This window comes from Stegodyphus dumicola, chromosome 2 (genome assembly GCF_044657685.1).
Source record: "Stegodyphus dumicola isolate Sdum_Otavi_A_Nest chromosome 2, ASM4465768v1".
Taxonomy (NCBI): Eukaryota; Metazoa; Arthropoda; class Arachnida; order Araneae; family Eresidae; genus Stegodyphus; species Stegodyphus dumicola.
In genome coordinates, this window is record NC_140769.1 from 236,042,154 (window position 1) to 236,068,721 (window position 26,568).

At 31.6% G+C, this 26,568-nt stretch overlaps 1 protein-coding gene across 2 annotated transcripts in view; it reads right to left on the reverse strand.

The window, feature by feature from the left end:
* The window catches only part of sbm (L-type amino acid transporter sobremesa), a 180,723-nt gene that overhangs the window by 133,697 nt on the left and 20,458 nt on the right, over positions 1-26,568 (reverse strand). Inside the window, exon 2 of one of the 2 annotated variants that reach the window (XM_085811911.1) lies at positions 25,566-25,680. The exons of the other annotated variant lie outside the window; for it this stretch is intronic. The gene's annotated coding sequence lies outside the window, so the exon portion shown is untranslated. The remainder of the gene's footprint in view (positions 1-25,565; positions 25,681-26,568) is intronic. 2 annotated transcript variants of the gene reach the window in all.

Genomic DNA, 26,568 nt, shown 5'->3' on the forward strand with positions numbered 1-26,568 from the left:
GTGAAAAATGAATGAAATAATTTTAAATACAGTACCCGCCGTTTATTAAATTACTGGTTCCATTCGCTCAAATTTCCAGGAAGTAAAACGAAAATATACTAATCAACACAAAAAAGTTGTTTATTAAATTCATTTGCACCGCTTATAAAACTCAGACTGCCAAAAGACTGATTCTTCAGCCCCAGAACATCTTGCTTGTACACTGCGCAATACAAAAATGGGACAGTTCTATATCTCCCGTTCTACTAAGCCGATTGACGAAATTCAAATTGCGTTCTTCATGTCTCGGAAACGCACCTTAGGATATATATCAGATTTATATATAGCTCTATTCTAACATAGTTATTTTGACACGAAATCGGACTTTTTCTGAAATAACATACCAATGTTTTTCCATATATCAATTCTACGACTCAAATTATGCGTAAGTATGAAATTTTGCAAAATTTGCTGCGAAATTTACGGAGAAATTGACAAATTTATGTTGGCGCTTTGTTTTCAGTTGCGCCAAGAATAGTTCACTTGGCGAACTTCTTAATATAGGCAACCTTTCCTGTGAGCGGGAAAAAAGTTACAATCGTTTTTTTTTTTCCAAATAATGTTCTTTATATTATATTTTCAATTATAATTGTTATTATTTTAAGTAATTTTTTCCCTTTTCGAGTTTTATTTTAATTGTTTAAGTTACAGACTTTCTTTCGAATAGCTGTTTAAAAATTTCTATTTACCCATTCGAACTGCGTAGCATATTGCAACCAGAGAAAAATTACATTTATACTGTGAATTTTCCAGGCAGCATTGTGAAATTTACTTACGTAAGGAATTATAATTAATGAAGAACTAATAAGAAATACAAATGTCTCAAGAAAGTGCAAAAAGACAGAAAATCGGGAGGCAGCGAAACTGCTCTTCTAGAATGGTTTAAAGCTACAAAATTAAAAAGTGTTTATGTTTCTAAAGCTTTTTCCACTAATTCGCTAACGCTAGAAGAGAATTTTATGTCACCTCACAAGTTAGCTCACAAATTGGAGAAAGAGAAATCTAACACTGCTCGTTAAAACCTGCAGAGTGAAAAGTAAGAGGGATTATCATGTGTCTGATAACTCGATAAAACACAATTTACTTGGGCTGCTAAATTAATGCAAGTCACGTGGGATTTATAATACATACAAAACTGGACTGAGTTACAGAACATTATCAAAACACAGATTAACATTTAAAAGTGAAAGCGCAGGTGGTTTATGAAACAAAAGGAATGAGCTACTAATGTTATTAATGCACAACACGGATTCAACAATTAAAAAGACAGCATTAGTTATTGACGAAAACAGAAAACTTAGGTGTTTGAAAGGAGTCAAGAATTTACCTCTAACTTACCATAATAAAAAGAATCATGGATAGTAGGTAGTATTTTTACTGATTTTTTAAACGGAACAGCAAATTGAAAAATGAAAAAATAAGTTTACTAATCAGATAACTATGCAGGACACACATATCTTTGTTCTCTTTTAGAAAAACTTTGCTCGATTTCGAAAAATGCAGCTTCTAACATTCAATCCCGAAAACGATGAATAGAAATGAATTCTGTGAAAATGCAAACATTTTGAAGGAAACAACTTTGATAAAATAAGAAACACTTTATCTCTACTAGAGGCTACGAATATTATAGTCAATGCAAGGAGTCAAACTCTTAATATGAATTAAAAACTGCTTTCGAAAATATGGCTTTTATATCGAAGAAGCGTCAGAGGAATTGCAAACTATAGCTAATGTTTGAGGCATCAGTGATTGAAGTTATGTAGATTCATTTTTATAATATGTATCATTCACAAAAATATTGAGACAACATGTGTAAAAACTGATTATGAAAGAATTGAAATAACTAACTCAAAGAAGCTAACAGCGACAGTGATAAAAATCTGATGATATGCCAACATCAACTGAATTTAGAAAAGTACTGTAAATTTCAAAAGAAACTATTCAACTAAAAGCAACTGATCAAAAACGTTACCAGCAGTTTTACAGAATTAAAACGTCTGATGTATACACCACATGACGTCCTTGTACGCTGCATTTCATTTAAACTTATTTCCTCGAAATTCATTAGAGATATATTTCTCATTCAATTAATTCAGTTCTCATTTCGCGACAAGGCAAAAATACGTAAAAACTCTAAATATCTGTATTAAAAATTGAAAGATATAGGAACACATAAAACATCAAATGCAGTAAAAACAATTAAAAAAATTTACAAATAAAATTACAATTTCTACTAAAAAACAAGCAATTCGGCCAGCGGGCAAGAAAGCAGGGTTTTCGGTGCACAAAACTTAAAGTTTACTTTTGGTCTCACTCGGCAAGAAGACACTGAAGGCGTAGAAACTGACCGAATTTGTTGTGGACACTATGCTGAATCAATATATGGAATAATTTAATAACTTAAATCATCACTCCAGAATGGATTAAGCATGATTTAATTCGCAATAATAAAAGAAGACGTTACTTTGTTGTTGCGAAGCTTAGTTTCTTTAGAATGGGAACAAATCCACTGTTCTGCTAAGTTCCAAATGTAAACAAATATGGCTGTTATGGTAAAGAAATTATGCTTATCCACACTTAAACAACTTTTAAATTGTTCATAATTCCACAACTATGACATGCAGGTTAACTAAAGGAATAAAACCCTTAACCGGAAGATAAGAACAAAATAATTCAATCATTTTTAAAGCAAAAAAAGCACAATTTACAATATAGGAATAAAGAAACTGAGTTTACTGAGCCGAGTAACAGAGTGGATATATATATATATATATATATATATATATATATATACTTTTGGTGCGGCCCATTGCAACCAAAAAGGGAGGTGTACCTCTACATGTTATAGCAGTCCCACACACAAAATTTTAACTTTCTGAGGCTATTCGTTTTTGAGTTATGCGAGATACATACATACATACATACTTACATACAGAAAAAAACTCTAAAATACATACGTACGCCACGGAAAAATCTTTAAAATACGTAATATAAATGATTTTCTACTTAGTACGCAGAAAACTCATGAGGATTGCAAATAACTGTTTCAAATTCGGTAAAATCCAGGTACCTGGAAATGTTTTAATAGTAGCTGTACGACACGTTAAAACCTAGAAGACCAGTGGACACCTCAACGGTATTTTACGCAAATTATGCCTAAAGACACTTTTTTGAGCCTCTGGACGTTGATATTTACTCTCAAAGTCAGTGTAATTTTATTTAACATTTATTATGAACACGTTACAAAAATTATTCGTTTATTATGAACAAATTTATTAACAATATACTGTAGAGAACAAACTTCTTTAAAATAAATATATTAACGAGAGAACAGACGTGAAACAAACAAATGATAAGGAGTTTCTTTTTCTGAAAACAAATTCTAATGTTTATTTTTTATTCCAAACTCTTTTCCTATTGCCACTCGAGCAAAACGAAAATCACACCAAGAAGAGTTTGATAGATCGCGTTTCAGTATTGCAAACGATGTCGCTCCACCTCCACTATGTTTCATAGTCTTATGCGTTTCCGTATGGCGGCCATGTTAAGTCGTGATATCACGTTGTTGACATTTCCTTGGCTTCATTTTTGTGACATCATGCTTACTCCATCTATTCTAATCTCCTTGCGCGAGATTGTCTATCGAAAATTTTAAATATATGTTGTCTTTAAATATTTTTGCCCAAAGGGGCGCTAGCCCAAATGTTCTCGAAATGTGTATGTGTGTGTAAATGAAAAACACGTCCCTTTGGAGGTAATGTAAAATCTGAAAGCTTTCAGATTTTTTTTTCTGAATTTTTATTATTATTGTTATGGATTGGAATGCAGTTCTTAAAAGCCAGTTACCCTATTAATTGGTGTTACTTATATTAAGGATTGGAGGCCTTTTTTACTAACTGTTCGAGCATGGATTTAATCACTAGCGCAGTGACATAATTTCAACATTTACAAATTATTTCATGTATTTATGTATCTCACATTATGAGAAAATGGTGGCACCTAGAGCCACAAAATTTTTGACACACGTAATCTTCTACCCGAACATGTGCATTTCGATGCCTGAATGTTAATTTCGAATTGGTTCTTCACTTATTTTATGTTTTGCACGAACTTAGGGAAATTTTTATTAACAAATATGCATCTAGGATCTCTGTGTACTTTAGATTTCATGAAAACGATAATATGTTTCAAGGGACTTGATCTATAGGAAAAGTTAAAAATGCAGCACTACCAAAATGAGGCAAATATGCCAAACTGCACTGTGAGATTATTTGCACACAATGACATCATAAATAATTTCGCTGTTTTGTTGATAATAGCCTGATACGCTAATACCCCGGTTAATTTGTAAATAGCGCGATGCTATAGCTGCAACAAGATATATACTAATAAGAAAAATTGCATATTATTCCTTGTTAAGGAATCTAACTTGATTTCCTGAAAATAACTTGAACTTGATATTTATTGAAATTTTAAACAATGCAATCAGAAAAGAAAGCTGATACGCCAAAAATACTTAAAAATAAAAAAAGACAAAATATCTGAAAGGTTTTAGTTTTTTAATTACGTCCAAAAGGGCGTTTTTTTAACGTTTTGTGTGTTACCTTTATTTATTAAATATCATGTTCTACGTGCTCAAACTATAAAATTCAGTTCAACAGCAATATCACAAATTAATTTCAAAATGAACATATCTTGAGAATTTCCGATACAGAGTCTTGCCCGCTGGAGATAAAAAAAAATTTCGTGCAGTGTTGCCATCGCTCGTTTTGAAATCGTTTAGTTTTTTAATTAAAAATTCGTTGAAGTGTTACAGAATCTGAAATCGATAATTTCGACCCAAAATGCCAAAATGAAATTAATAGTCCTTCAGAGCAAATTGCTCCTTTGGACTAATAATAAAATAGAATAATAGCAGATTCACCTCAGAATGATTGAAACTGTGGAAGCAAGAAAACAAGGAAAGTTACATTCAAAACAAACAACATCCGACGTAGTTTATTTGTTTTTCACTCGCTGTTATCAAGAATAAAAGTTAGTGATAAAATTTTGAGCAACACTGAAATTCTAACACTTCAGTTCTGTAATAGACTATAGTGTCTGTTTCTTTTTTATGCTAGCCGCTTCAAATTGAATAATTCTGTTGATTTAAATGTTGCCACAGCAAAATGTAAGATTTCAAATTTAATCAGGAAACTCAGGGATTTAAAAGAAATGTGTTTCTATTGGGCAAAGAGTAAAATATTAGTCTTTAAAATTTCATCAAAGAAACTGAGAAATATACATGAAATGCATTACCACTGCCCAGAATAAAATATGTTTATCTTCCACGCGCCAGTATATTGCCATTTGACAAAGCGTAAAGTATTTAACTTTTCCTTCAAATTGAATAAGTCTGTTATGGATTAATAAACTAATCGATTTAAAAGCAATAAAGAGTTCATTGTTAAAGCAATAAGCAGAAAAGAGTTTATCTATAAAGGAATAAAGAATTCCTTTTTAAAGACAAAAAGTCTTTTTTTATTAATTACTAGCTAGATTTATTAAAATCAATATATATTTTCTCCTTTTTATTTTAACTATTTTACATAGCTGGCTACGGAAGCGGCTAGCATAAAAAAGAAACAGACACTATAGTCTATTACAGAACTGAAGTGTTAGAATTTCAGTGTTGCTCAAAATTTTATCACTAACTTTTATTCTTGATAACAGCGAGTGAAAAACAAATAAACTACGTCGGATGTTGTTTGTTTCGAATGTAACTTTCCTTGTTTTCTTGCTTCCACAGTTTCAATCATTCTGAGGTGAATCTGCTATTATTCTATTTTATTATTAGTCCAAAGGAGCAATTTGCTCTGAAGGACTATTAATTTCATTTTGGCATTTTGGGTCGAAATTATCGATTTCAGATTCTGTAACACTTCAACGAATTTTTAATTAAAAAACTAAACGATTTCAAAACGAGCGATGGCAACACTGCACGAAATTTTTTTTTATCTCCAGCGGGCAAGACTCTGTATCGGAAATTCTCAAGATATGTTCATTTTGAAATTAATTTGTGATATTGCTGTTGAACTGAATTTTATAGTTTGAGCACGTAGAACATGATATTTAATAAATAAAGGTAACACACAAAACGTTAAAAAAACGCCCTTTTGGACGTAATTAAAAAACTAAAACCTTTCAGATATTTTGTCTTTTTTTATTTTTAAGTATTTTTGGCGTATCAGCTTTCTTTTCTGATTGCATTGTTTAAAATTTCAATAAATATCAAGTTCAAGTTATTTTCAGGAAATCAAGTTAGATTCCTTAACAAGGAATAATATGCAATTTTTCTTATTAGTATATATCTTGTTGCAGCTATAGCATCGCGCTATTTACAAGTTAACCGGGGTATTAGCGTATCAGGCTATTATCAACAAAACAGCGAAATTATTTATGATGTCATTGTGTGCAAATAATCTCACAGTGCAGTTTGGCATATTTGCTTCATTTTGGTAGTGCTGCATTTTTAACTTTTCCTATAGATCAAGTCCCTTGAAACATATTATCGTTTTCATGAAATCTAAAGTACACAGAGATCCTAGATGCATATTTGTTGTTGGTTTAAAGAGGCCTGCTACAAACATTTCTCTTATAGCACCTCTATAAGATTTTATTGATCTTTTCTGATTTACAGACTCTTTTAATATACCAGTGAAAAACCAATATTCTCACCTGAAATGATAAGTATTTCCAGACGAACACTGGGAAAATAATAATGTCGGTCTATGACCTTGAATATATCCTATATGTGCAACTAACGGCCCCTCCGAAGAACTTCCCCTATTACCATGACAACGATTCTTTCCAGAACCGGTCAGCACCAGTTTCCAAAGATTGGAATACGCCTTTTGGTTGATACGCTCGGACGGAGGGAGGTCCTAAAATAGGTAGAGCATGCGAGCATGCGCTTTGAAACGTGGATTTGGTGGTTGGTTCTGTGAAGTTCCTCTTAGGCTATCACAAGGTCGAGTGAGATTTGAGTTTTTCTCTTAGCAACCATTCTACGCATGAAAACACTTTGTAGTGCTCAGGACATTACATCTGCTTCCCTCAGCGCGAAAATTTCAATCATTCAAGAGTTTAGAACAATTCGTCAGCTCATTCAGAAACACCCGAAACTGTAATGTATTGATCGTAGTATCTCACCTTCCATTCGCTTGCCTTGAATGACGTCATGCCTTATCAATATATTTTTAGAAGCCATAAAACGGGCAAGAGATTTTCATTCACGGTGACGAACCCAAGATCATTTAAAATGTTATAAAAGATATCTGATAGAGCAAGAATTAAATTATTTGGAATGCGGTTACGAGAATTTCGTGAGATTAATCCGTGATAGTCTGTTAATTAAGAAATTCTGCTTTTGTTTGTTTTAACATTTAAGAAATGAAAATCAAAATTCATCAGGATGTAACCAATAGATTTCTAATTACCAAAATCCATCAAAAATAAAATCTCATGATACACATTATGCTTATGTATATACAGCTGTAGAAACGAAATTCAGCAAAGTTTTTAGCTAGTTGTGTTTTGCTTCACCTTCTAAAGTCATGCTCAGATTTTAAATCAGTAGCAAGTTTAAAATCACTTATGAAATTAATTTTAAATGATAATGTACTTTATAAATTTGATTGGGGTTATTTTTTAAATCTGATTTAAATACATATTTAAATGAACTCACTAGGTATTTACCCAAAGCTATATGCTAGATGTCTTCCGATCATTTCTCAAAATGAAAGATGAAAAAAATTTTATTTGTGAATCAGCAATTTAATTCGATCAGTTTTCCTTTATTCAAATTATAAGCACTGCGAAATTTGATTTTGCAATATACGTTAAATGCATACTTATGCCTCTCCCCGGTATAAGCTTTACATAGTTATAATGAGATAGATTCCAATTATCTCTGAAATCACGTGACTTATGTATAGCTAATGTAAATAAACAAGGTCATTTTTCCTCTTCTTCTCTTGCGTAATATATCTCATTAATTAAGTACTTAAATTTCTACTAACCCTCGAATTCCATTTTGGATATTCTTACATGCAATCTCAAAATTGTATATGTTTCTTTTAAACTCATTTCATGCATCTTGTTTGATTTAAATATGTAAACAATTTATTCTAAATAACCAAAATAAAATTTAAAATTAAATATCATTGTTTTAAGTCCCCAGTTGCCTATAATGTAAAGCGGTTTTTGATAAATGAAATATGCATAACGAATAAAACTACAGTTTCAAAGGCTATTTCTAATAATAATGCTCATATCGAAACAGAATCATCTCAACTTCTTATTTGCTCTCAGTAACTTGCTATTATTAGACGTTACAAAATATTACATTACTCTGAGAATTATTTTTTTAAATAAACAATTATTCTTAAATAATAAATATTAAACAATAATTTATTATAATTATATAACGCGAGCGTGGTCAGTAATACATAAAGCAAAATATAAATTATGAATTACACTTTTTTAAATTTTTTGTGTTAAGAAAATTTTTGGATGAAACTGGCAACACGAAGACTGCTGTAAAAAATTACCTTGCTAGAGAAATGCTGTACTTATTTCATTTTTCACTTTGCATATTGATAAATATTTTGCAGTTCTAAACATCCTAAAGTTGATATCAAAGTGTTAATGTGTAAGTTTATAAGGTGTTTCTCCCACTTTCCTAGCGTCCTTCGTGGTGTAGTGGTTCTGCACCCTGGGCCGGTATTACAGAGGTCCGTGGTTCGATTCCCGGGAAAGGTGAGTGCTAATTTTTCATTTCTCTGGCTTCTAAAAAATCCTAATGTCTGTACAAGTTGAAAAGAAATAGAAGTTGTCATTTGAATAATATCATAGTCTTGGCCATGAATAACTTTATATTTTTATTATTATCACTATTAATTTCGTATTCCCATCTTAAGAAACAAGAATGGTTACCGTGCAACATAACATTATGAAATAACTTGAGAGAAGAATTTTTCCAATACAATCAGTCGTGTAGTTGTAAATATGACAAAATTAATCCTAATACTTTTTCCACAGCCAAAGATAGAAATTAATCTTAAAACCAGTATAAAAATATTGTAATTAAAATTAAACTGTTGAACCGCGTTTTATAAAAATGACTTTAGAGAAGAACTATATTAGTCGCAATTTATTAAAACTGCTTTTAAAATAATTATTTAAGAAAGTCTCTCTCTCTCTCTGTATATATACATATATGTATACCGGGTGATCAAAAAGTCAGTATAAATTTGAAAACTTAATAAATCACGGAATAATGTAGATAGAGAGGTAAAAATTGACACACATACTTAGAATGACATGGGGTTTTATTAGAAAAGCAATAATCTGATCAGAAAAGCAATAATTAGCATAACAAATTAAGACAAAGCAAAGATGATGTTCTTTACAGGAAATGCTCAATATGTTCAACATCATTCCTCAACAATAACTGTAGTCGAGAAATAATGTTGTGAACAGCACTGTAAAGCATGTCCGGAGTTATGTTGAGGCATTGGCGTCGGATGTTGTCTTTCAGCATCCCTAGAGATGTCGGTCGATCACGATACACTTGAGACTTCAGGTAACCCCAAAGCCAATAATCGCACGGACTGAGGTCTGGGGACCTGGGAGGCCAAGCATGACGAAAGTGGCTGCTGAGCACACGATCATCACCAAACGACGCGCGCAAGAGATCTTTCACGCGTCTCGCAATATGGGGTGGAGCGCCATCCTGCATAAAAACGTACGTTCCAGCAGATGTTTATCAGCCAGGCTGGGGACGATGCGATTCTGTAACATATCGGCGTACCTCTCACTCGTCACGGTAGCAGTTACACTACCAGAATCACGCATTTCCTCGAAGAAAAAAGTCCCGATAACAGTAATCTGTCGGACATTTTTTGAACTTTTGTTTTTGGTTCTAATAAAACCCCATGTCATTCTAAGTATGTGTGTCAATTTTTACCTCTCTATCTACATTATTCCGTGATTTATTAAGTTTTCAAATTTATACTGACTTTTTGATCACCCTGTATATATATCAGCAAATCAGTTACAAACTGTCAAGAGAGATAGAATACATTTAAACGATGGAAAATCACATAGCAATGCATGGTTGGAAACGCTTTTTTGGAGCGGCAGTGATAACATAAAGTACAAGAAAGGAAGGACACGAACATGGTGACCAAAACATGTTTTATTACGTTTAGTACAGCAGAAACCAACAAATAAGAACAAAAACAGACCACGATCGTCATTAAACAAGGTGTTCGAAATTACGAACCCGGACCGTGAAGCAGAGGCTTCACATCTCCGGCACATCTGGCATGCGTGATGCAGATGCAAGATCTGCATCACGCATGGAAGTAGTCTGGTGAACGGTTATTGCATCACGGTCCGGGTCGTAATTTCGAACACCTTCTTTGATAACGATCTTCTGTTTTTGTTCTTATTTCTTGGTTTTCGCTGCTCCAAAAATAATAAACATAATTCTCATCCTGTTCCGTATTCTTACTTTCTTGTGTTTTCTATCCTCACTACCGTGCCAGGAAAGCAGTTTAGAGCCTGCATTGCTCTATGTTTTGCCATCGTCTAGGTGTACTCTATCTCTGCTGAAAGTTTTTTAACCGATTTACTGAAATACTCAAAATTAAAAATGAAATAAAATTGGAAAACGTAATGAATCTACAAACGACTGATGAATGCTCGAGCGGAAAGGGGAGTCTGCAAACCTCTAAAACACCACAAAATGGTATTGCAGTAGATCTTAATCAAGGGTCGTGTCAAAGGATCTCCAGACGCACTGTTCACCATATGATGAATCATATGTGATATGGAAGCCAAAGCCCAGTTGAAACACCTTTGATGTCTGCACCTAACAAGATTAATCGCTGAGAAGTACTGGGAACAAGTTATGTGGTTGGTTTTTCTTGATATACATATGTATATATACATACATCCCCCATCTGTGATTTTTCGTTTTATCTTGAGTATGTATAAGTATGCAGATTTTCTAATTTGAACGTAATTAGTACATAACATCAGGTATGAACACAGTTCTAACTTTTTTTTTAACTCAAAAGGCTGCTAGGTTTGACACTTTTACAAACTACAGTCAAGCTTCAAAGAATAACGACAAAGAAGTAAGATTTCGGGAACTGTTAGCGACACAAGGTATTACAGCAATAGTTCCAGAGTTATAGATTTGTAAACTATTAAACAAAGAATGGGAGAAACATGTTTTGTTTTTCGAAAAAACATTGTATAGAAAACTGCAAAGAACTGCGGCTAGTAATCCACAAATAAAGGTATAAAAGGCCTGTTTCAAAAGATAAAACAGTAAGAAATATTAAGAAAAGAATAATAAGAAAGATAATAAGCGTGAATATTAAGAAAATAATCATTAAACAGGAACTGAAGAAACGAAGAAGATTAACAAAAATCAGTTCATGAACAGAATGTCATTTTCTTTTATGTCAGCACTACACGAATACATCTGCCTTTTGTTATCAATATGTGCTTTAGTTGCTGGCAAGAAGACAAAAATAAAACAAAACAAAACAAAAAACTAATAGGGTAACCGTAAAAGCATGATCTGGGAGTAATCGGATTAGCAATCGTTCTGGTAAACAATTTAGCCTGTAAATGTTGTTTATGTTTCTTGCACCGTTGTACTGCATTGTAAATAACGCTCTGAAGATGAACCTACTGGGTGACTTTAGATTCGTCGTTTAAAATATTGGTAAGCAAAAATCGTAGAAATAAGGATTAATTATTTCTGTTCTTGTTGGAATAGTGAGAAATATAGCATTCATTAAAAATATGTAGAAATTGTCAATTTTTATTATTATTTATATTATTTATTTTTATTCTCATACTATTTCCGTATTACTTCGAATTTAAGATGCACCTTTTATTTAGATTTTTAAGATGTAAAATTGGAGTACGACTTACATTAAGTAAATTTTTAAAAACTATTCTGCCGGAATCCCACTCCTCAAAAACCGGGTTTTCAAAAATTGAGATTTTAAAAATCAAATCAATTTTGTAGGTATTTTCAATAATGATTATAAAATAATTTTTATTTATTACTACTTTTTCCAATTTTAAAATGATAAATCTGAAGTAAAACGATAATTACATTGTAATAAAAATGTAATATTTTCTTTAATCTCTCTCTTTATATATATATATATATAGCATGAACAAGACGTTAACAAAACTGAATAGAAGAATCACCATCTTCATTTTTATATATGTCAAATCATCTCTTTGGCAGACAAATTATTTTTCAGTCATCGTTGACTATAATAATTTTTTATGTAGACTGATTTCAAAAGTACGAGTAAGCAGGAAAGCATATGCACTGCGTAGGTGCATATGTGAATCTAAGATGTGATTGGTTAATTTTATTTTTAGTTACCTTTTTCAAGCAGTGTTATGCAATTTGGAATAATCTTGAATTTGGGAGAAAGGATTAATTTAGGGGGAGAGCAAAAATCTAGAATAGTTAATTTTGAGTTAGCTAATTGTTTCTTAATATAGACATCGTATTTTATTATATCTTAAAAATATTATGTATTATAATTATATTTCTGAGAGAGTTTCACTATCTGCTAGAAAACTGAATAATATACACCCTAATAACATAGATTTAGATATTATATGGGTATGTATAAACAAGGCCTTACACAGATACTATGTATAAACAAGTGGTTAAATACTATATATAAAAAGGGTGTTCTGGAAAAACGCGCTTAGATATCTAAAAGTTCAAATAACATATTCAATTTAAGCATTCACAATAAATGCTTCATTTCCTGAGCAGAATAAAAATCAAACGACACACAACAATCTAAAAGACAATTTTAAGAGAATTTGTGAAGCATACGTCTGCATGAATATTAAGAAAACAATTATGTGTTCAAAATACACATTGATTAATTTTAATTTGCATACAAATATAAGGTCATGCATATCCCTTTTCGTGTTATACGTATTGTGGTTTTTACCTTATTTTGTTTATTATTTTTCCCCATACATAATGTGTTAATCAAAATGCACAAATTGACTTCTAATGTTCTAAACTATTAGGTACATATATACATATATATATATATATATATATATATATATATAATTGTTTTCTTACACTATAAAGATTCAGTTTTTTTTTTTTTTTTTTTTTTTTTTTTTTTTCCGATGTAAGAGTCTTTCGCTTTCAGTATAACGTTAATGGCTTAATAACGAATATATAATTTTAGCACTATGTACCGTGTTATAACGAAGAAGCAAAATTTCAATTGTGCGGAGAAGAATTGAATTAGGTAAAGCATTCGGCAAACTGCATATGGAGGAGAAATGTTCAAAATTTTAAATGCAACTATTTTGCCAGTGTTTTACATTGTAATTATACTTCGGCAACAATTAGAATACAGGAAATTTCATTTTTACTTCCTTGGTACGAAGTAAAAAGGAAGTATTGTAATCGCGAAAAGTTTCAGGCAGCATATTTCAACGAAAATATCCATTTTGACCGCAATTTAACGATGTTTTTTTTTTTTTTTTTTTTTTTTTTTTTTTTTTTTTTTTTCCGTAATATCTGTACGTAAGGACAGAATAAAAGACTCTTTTCCTCTAAAAAATTATAAAACTGCTTTAAAATTAATTCTGAAGAGAATTTTTCGTGGCGTCTGTACGTACGTACGTACGTATCTCGCATAACTCAAAAACGAGTAGCCTCAGAACGTTGAAGCTTTGTGTATAGGACTGCTATAACATGTAGATGTGCACCTTGTATTTTGGTTGCAATCGGCTGCAGCAAACGTATATAAATATATTTATATATATATAACCACTCTGTTACCCGGCTCAGTGAGCTCAGTTTCTTTAGTCTTATATGTTTGTATATTGTACATTTTTTGCTTTAAAAATGATTGAATTATGTTCTTATCTTCCGGTTAAGGTTTTTATGCCTTTAGTAAATCTGCATTCAATATTTTTAGAATTATCAACAATTTTAAAGTTGTTGAAGTGCCGCTAAGCCTAATAATTTTTTTGATGGCGGCCATTGCTTGTTTACATTTGAAACAGCAGAATAGTAGATTTGTTGACAATCTAGAGAAACTTAGCTTCGCAACAACAAAGATAACATTCATTTCATTTATTATTGCGAATTAAATCATGCTTAATCCTTTCTGGAATTTTTTCGAGGAAATAAGGGTTTAAGATTTTCTTCGTAATTTTTAATACAGATATTTTGAGTATATTGTATTTTTGCCTTATTATTGTATTTTTGCCTTTTCGCGTAGTGAGAACTGAATTAATTGAATGAGAAATACTCAATTGTCTGTGAAAAATTGTTTCCTTTTTGTTTTGTTTGTTAATTTCTTTTATACATCGTTCTAGCTTTATTATAGTTTTTGAATAGAACATGTGGCAACGATTAGATAATTCTATTCCTTAAATGATATGCATTTTGTGCATTATGAGTTATAATATAAACGAAATATAATACTGTTAAGTGAACCTAGCACCAAAGTGTCGCTATGGTAAACAAATAGAGTGAATTTTAAAGAATGCATTTATTCTATTGTGGTTTATGCTATGTAGGCGAAGTAGATTTAATTTAATCCAATAAGTTTTCATGAAATGCAAGAAAAAATGCGTATAATTTAATATTTCGTACAAGGAAGTCATGTGGTGTACACATCAGATTTTTTTAAAACGCTATTAAAATGCAGTTAAATTTCTTTTATGCAAACATAATGAATGAAATCTGAAAAGTTAGCTTTGAAATTTGAACGAATAAGATTAAGGATTTAGATAAGCTTTTTTAATAAATGATGTTTAAATATGTAATAAATACATAATAAAATAAATTCACGATTTTCAGCCAAGAAATTTGATTTTTTAAAGCGAAAAATTCAGACGAAAACGCACTCACATGTACACTAAAGCATTCATGTTTAATTCGTATTTACTGAAAGGTTATATTAATTAGTTCAATGATTTATATAATATACAGAAAGGAAAGCTATTAAGCATGTATTTCCTAAGATAAAAACTTAAAACGAAAAAAACATTATTTAGATTATAGAAGTTTTTTTAATTATAAAAAGGAAACGTAAATTATTATTTAAACATATTGTAAATAGATATATAAATTGCATGAATTAGAAACAGCATTACAATATTAGAAAGGTGTAAATTGGTGAGAATAGCTCAGATTACTTTAAAATAGCTCAGTTAGCAGTCCGATTCCCCTTAGAAAGTTCTCCATGAAGGCAGATAACACTTTCGTTCTGAGCCGTAATCAAATAAGATATTTCATCTTATCATACCTGAAGTATCATAACTTAAGTAAAAGACTATATAAAAGTATTTATTAATATAATACACAAATAAAAACCTAATTTTGTGCGAGACCGCTTGTCTTGCGAGTAAACAAACACACGTTGTTCAATTTGAATCAAATTCAGAGTAAAATTTTAGCAAGCCTAGCCTAATCTCCGAGTAACTGATCAGCAAGTAATCGCCGGCAAACTAAACAGCAGGAAATCTAAAGCAGAATGACAACAAGCCTGTGTTTACAAATGCTTTGAGAAACTTAGCTGCTTATTTATTCATTCTGGAGGGAGTTGAGGATCGTTACGTTTAAGTTAAAAAAAAATTAGACAAATGGGTTAATTAAAATAAAACTTTCCAGTGTAAATGGCAACATTTTCAGTACTTTTCCGTTTCGCCGGCGCAAATCTCGCCAAGCAGACTTTATTGGCGACAACATACAGTATACACATAAAAAATTTTAGTTCTAAGAATTCTTTTTTTTTTTTTTTTTAAAGGCATAAACATTTTAATATCGCTTAAAACTTTATTAAAAGCCAATAAATAAAGACAATAAATTTGTAAAAAGACATTAATTTAAGAATTTACTATGCTTTCATGGTTCAACATCCTAATTCGCCGGTTCATATCACGTGACTCCAAGCGATCTCATCTCACGTAAACTACTCTACAAAAAACTAATGCTCTCAGTAATTATCTACATTAATTTCAAGTTAAATCTTAATTTGGAATACAAGTTTAAATGCAAGAAATATTTCAATGCGTACGAATAGCTTATTCAGAAATTATGTAAAACTGCAGTGCTTTACTTCACTAATGCATTCTCATTAAAATTGATGAATTTAACCCTTGACTTTCCTTTTCTATATTTTCGGCTTCGGGTAAGAGCTGTGATTGCATCCTAATTGACCTAATTACCGAAAATGGCCTTAGACATAAAACTGAACTATCTGATAAAAAATTTAAGTAATTATATGCCAGTATTGAAAGAAATAATCAATCTGATAAGAAAAAGCTGCAACTTGTTTTGAAAATGAGGCGTAAAAGGTTACCAGCGAGAATATTCCGTTTGGCATCGGTTGTACCATTATTGGCGACTTTATCGCTTGCGCCGGCAAAACGGAAAAGTACCCATTTTTCATTATTAGCAATTTGCTTGGTTGCATGAATGATGACTACTCTGGAAACCTAGCATAAATATAATAAAAATCAGATTGAAACGCGTATCTAACAACAGGAACCAACTCTTTTAAACTTTCAACCGCTACTCGATGTCCAGAATTTCTTGATCACATAAAACTTCGAAATTGTGACAATAATTTTGATGAGTTTCCGCGTAATTCATAAACTCTTAATTTTAGATCCACTAAGTTAAAATGTATGATATTAGTTCAATAATTAATCAAGATAAATTACCTTTATACTCCTAGATATCAAATTTATTACTGCTATATTTAGCTAGGCTTTTCATATGGCTTCAAGGTATTTATGTTTATTCTCATTATTTTCTGTACAAAATATATAAATAAATCCTTGATTTAGTATTTAACTTTTAAGAAAAAGGATTTTTATTCAAATACCAACCACTATCATAGCTTACATCCTTCAAATACTTGATTTTGATCAGGTTTAAGAATTCGTTAAATAAAACTTAATTTCACTAACGAGTCTAAAGTACCATATCAAAACACAATAATGAATATATTTCAGTTTAATCAAACTTAGACCGCTTTTAGTAACTAAAAATACATTATGTTGTCATAAAGTTTTCAACTAATCTCTAAGCTACTACTCTCTACTCATTTCCATTTTAAATAGTATCAAAGATTATAATATATCTGATGATAATATCTTTTGAAGTATGAAAAAGAAACTTCATTGGAAATTTTGGTTAGATTTTATACTGCTAATAATATATAATGTTACGGATTCAAGGCATAAATAAAAATTTCTTCGTGAAATATAACACTTGTGAAATTGTTTTTAGGGTTTATTTATGTAAATTAACCAGTTATTTTATGTTCTGAATCTGTACTGTCACTGTCACTTCTCTCTTTCCGTTTTCCTGTGCGAATGCAAATTAGCTCTTTTGTATTTAAGTTAGGGTTTGAAACTGTTTAAACAAAGCGTGTTCTAGCTGATGAAGGCCACGTCATTAGCTTGTTACTCTAAGATAAGCGTTCCTGTCTCCGGCGTCGTCGATTGAGCTGTCACGCCGGTGTATGTTTAAGAACCATCTTCCGCGTTTAAATTACTCTGCGTAGCTTTTGGCTAATAAATGCTTTGATTTTGTTTTAAATTAAATATTCTATCTTGAGGTCACGTCACAAATGCTGGCTTATTTGTAAACAGCGGGGGTGCCATCGGTTCAAATTACTTGGTTTTTAATAAAATGCTCTTTTACACCCTATTAAGTTTCTGTTTCCTTTTAGACGTACAAGTCTTACTTTTTGACGTACAAACTTACGTTTCCTTTTAGCAGCTTACAAGTCTTACTGAGGAACTGCCACTAGTTACATTTAGTAAAAGGGATATCTCTACATTCCCCTAAATTTTATTATTAAATTTTATTTATTAAATTAAAATTTATTCGTCCACTTAGTGACTGTTTTTCATCTTACTAACTGATTTGTTCGTGGAATTTGGATGCATGGGCTCTGATTGATGGAGAAATAATAATGAAGAGCTTCAAGAAAACTCCGGTATTTATTGTTCTTGATAGTGTTGAAGATTATTGCACATGGAAAGACAGACTGAAAAGTTAAACGACAATGAAACGATGACGATGGCGACAACTTGCAAGTTGTAGGGAGCCAGACGACAAAGATAGGATTTTCAGCAGCATTAAATGGTTTGCGGCCTAGCGACTAGCAGTGGAAAATTACAAGCACAGGCGAAATGCAAGATACAGAGAAGTAGAAATGTTTTGTTGTTGGTTACCAGTCCTACTTATCTGACAATGGTCAGCACAAGCCCATGATATTCATTGTGGTAAGGAATCGGATGCGCCCGTCGTTAGCAAGAGTCTTGAGCACCATATAAGTGACCTTAGTTCATTTCCGCCCCCAATTTTGACAGAGAGCACCCCAAGGGTACTGGTCCGAGGGTCTCCCACTCCTCTTCCCTTACCAGCAATCTCTCGAGAAGACGTTCGATTCACCGCACGTTTAGAGTGCACCTAAATTATAGCGCTCCCATGACACAAAGACACTATAATTTACAAACATCCATGCCTTCTGCGAGATTCGAACCCGGGCCCTTCGTACGGTAGTCAGAATATCTAACTACCATCTCGGTTGAGCGGTGAAAAGTAGAAATGAAGATACCTTATGTGATAGTGGTAATATTACCGTGAACTTTTATTAGAATATAGGTTTCGTCTAAATTAGATATTTTAATCTAAATATTAATACGTATTCTTAATTGAATGTAGGTTTCTTTTAAATAAATAGTATTATAACAGTTGCCGGTAGAACTTCGGATATTAAATTAATGGCGTAATTTTTCCTTCTAGAATTTCATGCAGTAAAATTAATAAAACAAGACTGGAAATACGCCGAATAAATGCAGTATTTTCGTTTCGCTTACGCATGTTTCCAAGTTTGATATCTGTGATCTAATTTGTGTTTCGTAAAGTCTCATTTCAATCAGCGTTGTTTTGAAAGAATTGCACAGATTCGAGAAAATTTAGCAAAAGGTTTAAAAAGTATTCTAAACCAGATTGTTTAGCAAAGCATCCTAAAATTAAATAAAAATATCAAGGAATATATTAGTAAAAATTCATTAATAATTGCATTAGTAAAAATGAGTGTCAAAATGCGTTTTAAAGAGTTATAAAATTATTTCCTTTAAAATCTTAATTTTTTATTACTTTGAGCCTAGTTCTATCTCTTGAGTTCGTTCAACGTAAATAAATACAGCTAATCATTTCTTGATAGTAAATTTTAACAAAATTACACTGTTCTATGAAATATTCCACACATTAAAACATTAAAATTATTCTTACTTTATAATCTACGCAATTTTTATTTTTAATATCTTGACTTTTTAAAGCCTTCAGAGAGACTAAATTTGCTGCTTCTTAGTCCAAAGGGGCTTTGTCCCTGAAGAACTATTGTTTTCGTTTGGCGATTTTGCGTCGAATCATTATAAATGTCCGTTTCACTTTTCAAACTGTTGCCACCAAATGTTAGACTCCTGCCTTATATTTGAAGAAATTACATAATGTTGTTGTTGTATTTAATTATGGCAACGCACACTAGGGCTATCTGCCTAAGAGGAGGGATGCCTTCGTGGAGGACTTTCTAAGGGAACTGGCTCGTATACACGTTACACATAGGGAAAACCACGAAAACACCCATGCAGCCAGCCCGTTCGCGGGATTCGAACCTCTGACCGAACTACCAGTGTTCAGCGACTTTACTGCTCGGCCGCTGGTGGGCCGAAATTAAATAATAAAAATCTGCATAAATGTATGTATGTTTCTCGCATTGTGATAAAAAACGGTACATAGACCCATCGAGTTTTGAATGACGTAATCCTACTGCGAATATGGGCATGTAAAAGCCCAAATTTGAAATTTGGAATTTGTTTTATTATCGATTTCATATTTTGTAAATCTTTAACGAATTTTTTATTAACAAACTCCAGGATTTCAAAGCGAGCAATGGCAAACGTTGTACAGAAAAAACCTTTTTATTTCCGGCGCGTGAGACTGCGCATCGGAAATTCTAAAGATAGGCTCAATTTAAAACTATTTTGTGATATTGCTCTTGAACTGAATTTTATGGTTTAAGTGCGAAGAACGTGATATTTAATAAATAAAGGTAACAGATAAATTTTTTTAAAAAAATGCCCCTTTGGACGTAATTTAAAATCTGAAAACGTTTCAGATTTTTTTTTTTTTGTTGTTGTTGTTCTGTTTTTTTTAATACGTCATAACGGTTTTCATTATGCATATAAAAACTCAATTCTTTAAAAAACTCTTACAACATAAGGGTCTTTTGGTATTGTTAAAAATCTAAAGGATTGTTTAAATTGCTTAATTGTATTTATATACAAAACTTGATCAGCTTAGAAAACTAAAATTCTTAAAAAAAGTTCTGTTTTCTAATGAAAAGATGAACACGTTTTTTCTCTACTTTAAATAAAGCTCTATTAAAGACAAATCTTTAATTGACAAATACATAAAATTAACAGTAAAACTGTCTGATAATTTATACAATTAATTTTCCTTGAACTGTTTATATAATTCCCTATTTAAATGGTAAAAACATTTCATTTCGCTTTTGAGCATATATACATATAAAGAAGCGAGTATAATTAAAATTCCTTAACACTTTTTGTGAGCGTGCAGGATGACGGCGACAGGTAACCTCAACCATCCAATTAAGGCCGTTCCACCACGTGGTAAACAACAGCGATGTTATTGGATTATTTTAAGCTCATTCTTCTCTCACTAAAGTGTGTTCTGTAGGCGAATCAACAGATAGAGTTACTCTAAAATTAGGCCACTTAAAATTCTTTTCATTTACGTCGAAAAAAAGGTACCTCCTTCGAAAAAAACGGTACACAAGCAGTTATTCTTAAAAAATATATAGGTTGTGAGGTTGTTAAAGAATAGTGTACAAGGAGTTTTTAAGATCTGAAAACTCTGATATGAATAAAATGTTTAATTTACAATATACACTCTCTGCTTTAAAAAGAAAGCACTGTATTTTTTACTTCCTTGTACCAAGTAAAGGAAGTATTGTAACCGCGAAAAATTTCGGGTATCATATTTCAACGAAAATATCCGTTTTGACCAATCTCGAATCCATCTGAACGATGTTTTTGCGTGACTTCTGCACGTACGGACAGAATAATGGACTCTTTTTTTTTTTTTTTTCCAAAACGAATTCAAAAATCATATTATTCCGATTTATCAAAATCTAATATGTTGTTCTTAACCATATCCGAGTTTTAAACGCCAAATTTGAGAAGTTTTAGATCGTATCATAATGTACTTTTTCACAAACATCAGTTGGGAGCTTCAAGTAAAATATAATTTTAGCAGTTTTAGCCAAAATGTAATAGGATGTTCCTATTGATATAAAAGTCTTGACTAGTAAAATTGAAAAAATTTAGATTATACTTTAATATAGTTTTTCATTAAAACTGTTTTAGGCTTCTAATAAAGTACCACTTCCTGTTATCTATTAAAAACTGTTATGGGCTTCAATTAAAGTACAGTAGAAACCCGCAAAATCGACATAATGTGAACTGAGACACTGGGAGACTGTCAAGTTTCCGAAAAGTCGAGTTTTACGAACTAAAGGGAGGGAGTTTTACAGAACTCTAAATATTTAATTGTAAATTACTTTATACATCTGTAGCACAATAATGGACACGGAGAAGTACAGCATGCAATTAAAATTAATGTTGATTTTTTTATGTCAAGTTCTAGCACGATAGGAGTCATAAAAAGAACAAATACCCTGAGTAAAAAAAACCTTTATATACAAAAATGAAGAAAAATTAGAAGTTCTTGGTAGAAAAATATCCTTGTGATGGTAAATTGTCTCTCACACTTATTCCGAAGAAGCAAACAACGTTGCCAAGTGTTACAACATATCTCGAAATTTGTTAGGCAGTTCCAAGAATGAATGGCACAATCCAGAAACGGCAAAAATTAGAGAAAAAGAACACTCAAATCTTTGAACAGAACGGTAAAGACATACGCATAAATAATAATTATACGCACTGTATGTAATATTTGCTCTGTTTGGCCGAGAGATATCTTAAGGCTCCTGAAACGTTGTCGAGTTATACGGAATGCCGAGGTATCGGGAGTCGAGTTTGAGGGACTCTATTGTATCATTTCCGGTTATCCAGTTTTACCCAAAATCTAATCAACTCTTTATATGAATGCACAAAGCTTAAATACAGAAAATAGAAATTTTTGGAAGTTTTTCTATAAGAGTTACAGTTGACGAAAAAATCGTCACTCACATAGAATGATAGTAAAAAAATAGTAAAAACATGTTGTTTACTAATTCTTGCTTATTCATTGAAACATCACTATCGAATTTTGAGACCGAAAACATTACCTCCCTTACCTAAGCATTTAGGCTTGCCGAAATTAAAAATCATTATATTATTCATTTGCGAAAAGGGGATACAAGAAAAATGGCGTCATACTTCAAAAAACAAGACAAGACCTAATTTTTTTTTTTACTTTCCGTGTGTTATATAAGTAAATTACTTAACGCATTATCCGAGGAAGATCATGTTTTTGTCGCCGAAATTATAAATTATGTCTGTCAGCTACATAAAATTTTTATAAAAACTACCTTTAAACAATTTTTCATCACAGGAAGAACGTAAACATAGTACTTTATAAGAAATTACTTGCACTTCTGCTTTAATAACTTCTTTGTAATCGATAACTCTTTAGATGAAAGTGCCAGAGGGGAAAAGTTTATACGACTCTTTTTTTTCGTTTTCGAATATTAAAACACATTGTTAAAATGAATTTGAATTTTCTTGAAGAAGAAACTATAGCAATAATCTGTAATTTTGAATTTAAACTGCAACAGCGAATTTTGTTCTAAATATCATTTAATTATTTTATTTATAAAGAAAAATAATTTAATTACTTTATTAATTTAATTATTTTAGTCATTTTTATGTTACGCTTCAGTGTCTAATCTCATTGTGCTCGAAATATATATATATATGTTCTTGACTTTCATTTTGCAGTCTTCGCTTAGCGATTTTCTCAGTAGTTTAAATCCAAAATACATAAAATCCAGAAAATATTCTCCCTGTTATTTTCAATTATAATTATGTTAATCAATATAAAGTTCAAAATTTGTGCATGTGTCCGTAATTTACTTATAATTACTAGTAATTTTGTTTAGACTAGATGAAATTTTTGTTTTGTCGTCATTCTGAGCTCTGAAGAATTATTTAGTTTGCTGAATAGCCAAAGCCCGCTATAGAGAATTTAACTTACGACGAATGAAATTTCTGGTCCTATCCAATTTATAAAATACTTAATGTTATTTCACAAGGCTTTAACGTGCCTCTTAACTTAAGAAAATCGGATCTAACGAACGTTATTTTTCCAGAATTTCTGAAAGTTTTAATTGAAAAATCAGTAGTCCTTACAATCATTCCGGTTTTGGCTATTCGGATACCATAAACACTGGTATTATTTTTCCTTTAAATCTTCACCGCCACCTTTTTCTGTGTTCTAAACAAAAGTTATAGAAGGCAGATGTACAATAATCTTGGCTGTCATTCAGTTTGATAAAGAGGACACACTATAACCATATCACAGGAGATTATATTGTGTCATACGTTGACCATTGAGTCAAAAAACTTGAATAGGTTTCGTGACTCCATTTGAATTCTTTACCTCAGCTGAAAGACAAAGCGTCATTTAAGGCTAATGCTACGGTTTGGTTTGGCTCAATCTTCCTAAGGGAAGGGATGCCTTCATTGAGACTTTTTAAGGGAAAATGGCTCATAGATATGTTACACAAGGGGAAAACTATGGAAAAGTTCTGTCGCCAGTCTGTTCGCCAGGATTCGAACTCCGAACCAAACTAGCAGTTTTCAGCGACTTTACCACTCTGCCACTGGTGGGTTAGGAAAGAAGGAAAAGAAGAAATGAAGAGATTCTTATGAGAATACGTCTTCCAACTTTTAGAAAATGGAGTTTGTATTTTTTTCCTTTACCGGTTTCTTTGTTTCAATATTTAAAACATGGTTGAAATTCTTTCTTTCGAATGTGCATGTAAGGAGATGCATTCCTTGGGTCTTTTTTTTTTTTTTTTCATAATTTATCGTAGTGCTTTAAGGATACTCGTTAAAGTACTATAGTAAATGTTTTTTGAAACCATAAAAATCTTGGAACAAAAGAATTCATTCTCATTGGACATATGCTCTGACACCGTAGTGGAGAAATTATCTTCAGTTTACAACTTTTCCAGATGGGAGAGACTTTACATATTATTTGTTTAACACTCTTCATTCTGCATTAGCGAAAACATTTTGCTTCAAAAACTGATCTGTGAGGCGAACTGCAAAGTGTTCTGCATTAAAAATAAGGCGAGCACTATTAAAAAAATGTAGAAATATATGCGGCCAAGTTGATGACTGCCTGGAATATATTTTATCCAAATCTACAGTCATCATCATGTGGATAGTCTGGATAGTTTCTGCTCATGAAAGTAATCTGGACACAAAGAAATAGTTGAGAAAAATCGAACATAAGGCTGTTGAAATTCATTGCTGAAATTTTTAACCAGTCAAATAAGCCGAAATGTCAATATTTACTTTAGAAAAAGTCCAATAAATCTGTTAAACTCTTTAGAGAGACTGCCTTCTTGCCTGAAATGGCTGGTTTCATAGGTTCAAGAAGCAGAATAATAGTTTTCAGGAAATCTTGTCGACAATCAAGGAATATTTCAAAATCTCATGTCCCAAACTGAAAGTGTTTGGGATGATATCTCTGGTCAATACAAAGAAAAATACATTTTCACTACCAAAGGATCTGGGCTGTTCTGCAAGATGATGCCAACCATATATTATGATTTAAATCTCAGAGATACAAAGGAGGAAAATTTCCATAAGTTCGAATCACATAAATGGTACTGAGCGTCATTAAATGTTGGTGATGGGTAAATATTAGAAACCAAATATCTAAAAATATGAAAATTCTTATTTTCTTTTAAAGCTAATTGTAAAATAAAGATGGCGTGGAACTGTCTAAAGAATTACTAAACTGGGCTGAAAGCTTTCGGCCAAGATGTAAAAGATTCTATTCTTCGTCAACAGTCAAGCACATACATTTGTCGGATACATAAGATTAATTGATTTCTTTCTCCCGAATTCAACTTCGATTCTGTAGCCTACGGAGAAAGGCGTAATGAAGTGTCGCAGAAAGTTCATTTTCAGCATTTTGTAGAAGTACGAGAGACATATAGATTAACATCTCGTTTCTTGATGAAATGCTAGCTCTAGAAAAATCTTGGCAACTTGTTGCAGAATCAACTATTCGACATTATTTTCGGCATGTTGGTCTAGTGAAACGTTTTGAAGACATGGAAGGAAAACAAGGATAAAAAACAACGAAAACAAGGATTTACCTGTCACTAGGTGGCTGTGAAAAATGGCAGTTAAGTATTTTCAGAATGTGTCATGGAACTGTTCCAACATGTGATGACGAAGTTGTTACATGCAAGCACAGGAGTGATGAAGATACTGTAATAAAATTTAAAATGAAGAATGTTGATATTAGAGACGTCTCCTTATGTTAATAAACTATTGAACAAACGCGATACACGGAAAGCGAAATTCTTTCAGTAGTAGATGGCAAAGATGTAATGGTTTGTCATCAATAAAGTTTTATTCACACAAATTGTAAAACCGAAAGTATATTATAAAACACAACTTCTGTTATTTTTGGATAAATATGTGAATAAACATTTCCTGCAATATGTATCACAACAGCAGAAAATTGCAGATTATTTTTGTAGCAGACGAAGTTAATCAATACTTTTGTTATCTGTTTTTGATGTTTTTTTTTTTTTTTTTTTTTTTTTTTTTTTTTTTTTTTTTAAATGGCTAAAATGGTTAATCGTGATCATAAATACGCATTTTATAGTAGCTATATATTTCATGGGAAGGATATCAATCGTGACTTTTATGCTAAGTAGTTCATTGTTTAAAATTATTAATCATTGACAAAACCGAAAAAAAGAATTTAATAATTGAAATTATACCTTTACCTTCATATCAACTTTAAATTAATTTTTATTCACTTTCGGTAGGTATCACGTTCAACCAGCTTTTAGGCATTCATCAGTCAACTTTTTTTTTTTTTTTTTTTTTTAGTCCAAAGGGACTTGAGTCCCGAAGGACTATTAGTTTCGTTTTGGCATTTTGCGTCGGATTCATAAATGTCGGTTCACTTTTCAAACTGTTGCCATAAAATGTTAGAGTCCTGCATTATATTTGAAGAAATTAAATAATGAAAAATCTGCATAAATGTATGTATATTTCTCGTATTGTGATAAAACAACGGTACATAGAGTCATCGAATTTTGAATAACGTAATCCTCCAACGAATATGAGCATGTGGAAGACCAA